Genomic DNA, 6,416 nt, shown 5'->3' with positions numbered 1-6,416 from the left:
TACCACATGGCTGGCTGTGCCAAGCACTCAGAGGTCTCCCCCAACACCATCATGTCAGGTTGGAGGGACTATTTGTTTGAGATAGAAAGTGGGACGAATGCCAAAAACCCATTTTAACCCTGCCACCACAGCACCAAAAAGCACATCCTTCAGCATGCTTTGTGGAAGAAGGATTGCATGTTTATGGCAATTAAAGATTGCAACACTTTTGATTCCCATAAAACTGTATGTGTTTACACCTCTGACTGAACACAAGGGGGGGCTATCCTCTGAAATAGCAGAAACCTAACTTTCTGCGTGCAATGGCAGCCAGAGCTTATTCCCCAGGTACCACCTGCCATAAACATACAAGTCCCTTTACCTAACAAAGACACAGTGATATTGGGGGTTCGTGCCACCACTAGTGGAGGGGGAGGAGACTAACCTCTGGCTCAACCTTCAGTGGAGGCAGATGTGCTTGAAGCTATTTGGGCAACAGAGTTCAAGGATTTGACCTGTGTCAACGTGGGAGAGAGAAGGATTATAGAGAGACACTTTTGGCAAGCTCTGGAAGGAGATGAATTATGGAACATGCGTAAATAGAGACGGATGCACAGGGAAGCTAATAACATTCAGGCTCAGGGTTCCTTCATTGCATGAGTCCCATGGCAGATTGTATTTTCCAAGATGGCAGCCACAAGACTCCAACCACATGTACTCTTCTTACATTGTGAGGCCGATAGTCCTCCCATGGAAAGGTGGGGTCTATATGTCCTTCCCTAGAATCTGGGGAGACTTGTGACTCTCATGCGGATGATGCTGGAGTATTTCCAGGCTAGACTGTAAAGGAGAAATAACTTCTGCCTGATTCTCTTGGAAGTTAGTTGCATGCTTCTAGGAAGCCCAGACACATGGAGAAGTTCTGAGTGTTTTGGCCGATAGTCCCAGATGAGGTTCCAGCAACAGCTGAGATCACCCATGGGATGTGAGTGAGGAAGGCTTTGAGATGGTTTCAGCCCTAACCACCACTGATCTCATAAGAGACCAAGCCCAGCAGACCCTCAGAATTCAGAAATAAAATAATTCACCTTATTTTAAGCCACTGTGTTTTGGGTTGATTTATCCCATAGCAAAAGACTACTTCAACAGGCCTCTTCTGAGGCTCTGGAGGGGCCCTGGCAATGTATCCATTTGGTCATTTGCTTTTGTCAAGTTTGCAGAAGCAGACATTTTAGCTGTAATTGGCTAAAATTCTGATCTCTTTCTGCCCTCATGTTGGGTAGTGGTGGAGAGAATGTGGGCATTTTGAGGATCCAGTAAAAGAAGAATTGAGTTGAGTCATTGAGTTTGGGTTCCTTGGGATTTATTTATGTGGTATGGAGTCACTTCTATGTATGTTATTGCTAGCTGTCCCTGTGTAAAACAGATTTTAGAATAGTCTTAACCTCCCTTGTGCCGACTTACCTGGTGATGTAACGTAAATATGCAAGACCATAGATTACATCACGATTGTGTCATATGACATGTGCATTTGCAGGAACATGGATAGAGCTGGAGGCCATTATTCTTAGCAGACTAACACAGGAACAGAAAACCAAATAGCGCATGTTCTCACTTATAAGTGGGAGCTAAATGATGAGAACACATGGACACATCGAAGGGAACACCACACACTGGGGCCTATCAGAGGTTGGAGGATGGGAAGAGAGAGAGCCTCAGGAAAAATAACTATGAGTACTAGGCTTAATACCTGGGTGATGAAATAATCTGCACAAGAAACCCCCAGGACACATGTTGACCTATGTAACAACCCTGCACTTTTATCCCTGAACTTAAAATAAAAGTTGAATAAGAAAAATAGAAATGTACAAAGCTAGAAAAGAGTCTAGCTCATCCCATCTGGGAATTATTCCAAATCTTACCGCTCATACATAAAAATAGTTTGATAAAAGTTTTCCTAAGTGTGCCAAGAATCCTGAAAACTTATCTTCCATTATCAATCATGAGCTCTGAAGCCAGAAGAAAAATTTAAATGTATCGATAATAAAATACTAGAGCCAAAATAGTTTATTATTCTCTTCTCTCATAGAATATGATATCACAACATTATTGAAGAGGCAATCAAAGAGTACGCAGGCAAAAATGTTGGGAAGGGAGTATTACAGAGATAGGTCAGGAATTTATTTAATTAAAATTGCTATTTTACTGAGTTTTACTATATTTAGTGGTAGCAGTAGCCAGAGTAGACTGCTGGGAGCCTGGGCCATTGAGATTGGTATTATTCAGGTTATGTTGGGCTCATTTGCTCTCACCTTCTGGCACACACAGGATACATCTCACTTGATTTCTCACAAGTCTTTGGTACCCATGACCACTCCCACCTTTTTACAATTTTCACTTTCACTGGTTTCTCTGGACTCACACTGTCAATTCTCCCCTGTGGCTAATTGTTCTCAGTCATCTCTAGAGAATTCTCTTCTTCTGGGTCCTTGTGTTGTTGAGGGCTTTACCCCAAGCCTTCTTTTTCTCTCTCTGAGCAAGCTTGTCCACCCCCATTGCTTCAATCCCACCTATGTGCTGACAACTGCTAATTCCACATCTCCAGCTCAGACCTCTTTCCTAGGCTGTACACCAGGAATTGGCAAACTTTTTCTGTAAAGCGACAATAACAAATATTTTATTGGCTTGCTGGTCATTGTACTGTCTCTGTCCCATCTGCTCAACTCTGCTAAGGTAGTGCAAATATAGCCACAGACAATAGTAAAAGAATGGGTGTGACCGTGTTCCAATAAAACTTGACTTATAAAAATAGGGTTGCTTCATGGGCTATAGTTTGTGAACTCCTGTTCTAGACCAGAATATCCAACTCCCTTCTGGAAATTTCCACTTGGGTTTTCTCAAGTTCCTAAACATAACATTGTCCCCAGGCAATTTCATCTTATTCCCTCCTATATGTTCCTTCTTAATGAATGATACCACTATCCACTAGAAAGCCAGAAATTCAGGCAGCATACTTGATTTCATTCCCCACATTCAGTCAATCACAAAATCATGTCAATTCTACTTTCTCAACATCCCCCTAATCCATTCTTTTTTCTCTTTCTCCACTGCCTTCTTTCACTCCCTCTTATCTCTCACCTCCTATGACCTCCTCACTATGCTGCAATCAGAGAGATCAAGCCACCCTTGGATTTTAAAAGCCTTCAGTAACAGTACTCCCTGCCTTTCTTTGGCTGAAGTCTAAACTTCTTGAAACAGAGTGAGAAGCCTGCACAATTGGACCATTTCCCCATGTTAGCCAAATTCCTCTCATCTGCCTGCTCCTCTTGCCTCTGGGATCCTGCACATATATTTCTCCTGCTTAAATAATGTGTAGCAGGTGAAGCAACTATCTGAGGCCAGTATCTGATGAGCAGTAAGAATTTACCAAGACAGTTGTAGATAAAGAAAGGCAGATTTATTAAAGAAAGTATGAAAATATGTTGCAAGGGAGCAACAGGCAGGCCAGCAAGAGAGGAACTGAAGGCCAAGAGACAAAGGCTTGCTGGGGGTTTTATAGGATGTTGCTTGTGTTGCGTGCTGAAGAGGGCTTTGTGCAGTATTGATAATGCCAAGGTTGCAGTGGGATAACCTGCATCTTTCTATCAGCTGAAGGTCTGGTGATAGCTGGGCACAGGAAGATTGTGAGTTATTTGTATAGGAGGGCTATGGTCCTGGACCATGAAGAAAGGCAAACTTATAGCTTATTTGCTTTCTCTTTCTTTTTCTCTCAGTGCCACCAGCCTGATTCCTTTTGCCTAATTAGGACTCCACAGAATTCTTCTCCTTTCTCATCCTTCCAGCTGTCTTCTTTTGAGATAGAGTCTGGCTCTGTCACCCAGGCTGGAGTGCAGTGGCCGGATCTCAGCTCACTGCAAGCTCCGCCTCCCAGGTTTACACCATTCTCCTGCCTCAGGCTCCTGAGTAGCTGGGACTACAGACACCCATCACCACGCCCGGCTAGTTTTTTTTTGTTTTTTTTTTTTTGTATTTTTTAGTAGAGACGGGGTTTCACCGTGTTAGCCAGGATGGTCTCGATCTCCTGACCTAGTGATCTGCCCATCTCAGCCTAACAAAGTGCTGGGATTACAGGCTTGAGCCACCGTGCCCGGCCTTCCAGCTGTCTTCTAAGTCTCAACTTGGATGTCACTTCCTCTAGGAAGTGTCTCCTCACCTCTCAAGACTGTCTCTCTGTGCACCACTACAACAAATGGGACCTGGGCCACTTCACTTTTACAATTCCAGTTTACAGACCTGCATTGCCCCAACTCCATTAGACCGAAGACTCCTTGAGGGCAAAGATGGCCTCTTATTTACTCTTGATTCCCCAGCACCTAGCACAGCACTAAACACTGTACCCACTGAAAGAACATCTGAAGGATAAGTGTCTATAGCAAAAGTGGTTTCCACTGACATTCCCTTCTCTCTTCCCCAACTTTGGATTGAGGAACCCAGGAGCTGGTCAGGTGGCAGGATGAGATGAGAAAGGAGAAGTCATTACTTGGGGCCTCTGTTTTGCTGGTGTTTTGCTGGTGTGTGGAGATGGTGGGTTTCCCTTGAATACCTGGGAGGCAGGAGCAGGCATGAATTACTCCAGCCTCTAGGTTCTGGACCCACATAGGGGGCTGCTGCTCTCTAGCACCCATCAGTCCTTAACCATCTGGTCTCCAGCCAGGGAGGGAACGTGGTGGTGGTGAAGCCTCTCTGTCCCACCCACTCATCCTAGGAGCTCATGAGAATCAGCCAGAATCCAAGTTCTACACCCTGAGTTAGGAACTCTATAACTTTAGACTTTCCCTGAACTTTGGGAATTCTCTTAACTAGTATGAAAGCAGTTACATCATCCTAGGTTCTCCTAAAATAGACACATGTCTCCAAATATAGGCACATGTATATGCAAACATATACATGGATACATAAATATATACATATAATTTTTGTTTTGAAATAAGTATAAACACAATGAGTTATAGATATAGTACTGAGAGGTTCTTGTGCCTATGGCCCCACCTCCCTCAGGCAGTATCTTACATAACTATAGTTCATGATTACAACTGGAAAGTTGCCATTGGCACAATATCAGAAACTAGTCAGCAGACCTTGCTCAGATTTCACCAGCTTTTTTTGTGCGCTCATTTGCTTTCCTGAAAAGATTTTAATGTTTTTCTACATGACTTATCTCCCTGACATACTGTGAGATAAGATTTTTTTTTTTTTTCTGTATGAGCTTAGAGAACAATGAATGTGAGAGATGGGAAGGATGATTCGGTGCATCTCTGTTTTATCCATGGTGAGTCTGGACCTCAGGGCAGAATGACCCTCCACTGTCCTCTGGGGAGTCCTGGTGCTGCCTTAATGCCAGCTACTAAGTTATCCGGGACTGACTGTCTTCTTCTCTGCTAATATTTGTCTTAAGCATGTAACACGGCCATGCTTATTAATAATGAGGAGATGGCCAATGGAAATTAATTTTTTCAAAGATGAATAGATACCTAGATTTTTTCAAGCACAATTCAATTTAAAAAAATCACCTCACTGAGCCCCGAATGAGTTAGATCTCACTTAGAAAGTGTCCCCTAGTGCCAGGCAGTGCCTCATATTTGTAATCCCAGCACTTCTGGAGACTGAGATAGGAGGATCCCATGAGCCCAGGAGTTCAAGACCAGCCTGGGTAACATGGCAAAACCCCGTCTCTACAGAAAATACAAAAAAAAAAAAAAAATAGCTGGGCATGGTGGCGTGCGCCTGTGGTCCCAGCTACTCTGGAGTCTCAAGTGGGAGGATCGCTTGAATCCAGGAGGTTAAGGCTACAGTGAGCTGTGTTTGCACCACTGTACTCCAGCATGGGTGACAGAACCAGCCTCTGTTTCAAAAAAGAAAAGAAAAGAAAAGAAAAGAAAGAAAAGAAAAGAAAAGAAAAGAAAAGAAAAGAAAAGAAAAGAAAAGAAAAGAGAGGGAGAAAATGTCCCCTAGTGGATTACATTTTAACCACTGTGCTAACTGAGAGATAGCCTGCTATCTCTTTACGGGACATGAGGGCTGATAAGCATCTCATTGCATGGTCCTGGGGATGAACAAAGGCTAACATGTGGAAAAGGGCAACTAAAGAAAGAAGAGCCACCTCCAGGTTAATTAGTACAAGTCTCCTCACTGATATGCCCTAATACACTAAAATAGCAGTAAAAACAATCTGCACATTGGCGTGGAGGGCACAGATAAACTTTCTGAGGACCCTTACCATGACAGAGGGATGCTTTACATGAGTCCTTAGTAGATTAAGTTCTTGCTATTTCCATTTGGAAATGATACTGTCCTCTTGGGGCTATGCAGAGATGTTCATTTTGATGAAATGAGTTGTCCTAGAATGGCAGTTCCCAGGCAGCAGAGCCTGGGCTGTA

The sequence above is a fragment of the Mandrillus leucophaeus genome, unplaced genomic scaffold, assembly GCF_000951045.1.
Source record: "Mandrillus leucophaeus isolate KB7577 unplaced genomic scaffold, Mleu.le_1.0 Scaffold160, whole genome shotgun sequence".
NCBI lineage: Eukaryota > Metazoa > Chordata > Mammalia > Primates > Cercopithecidae > Mandrillus > Mandrillus leucophaeus.
This window is presented reverse-complemented; position numbering follows the sequence as displayed.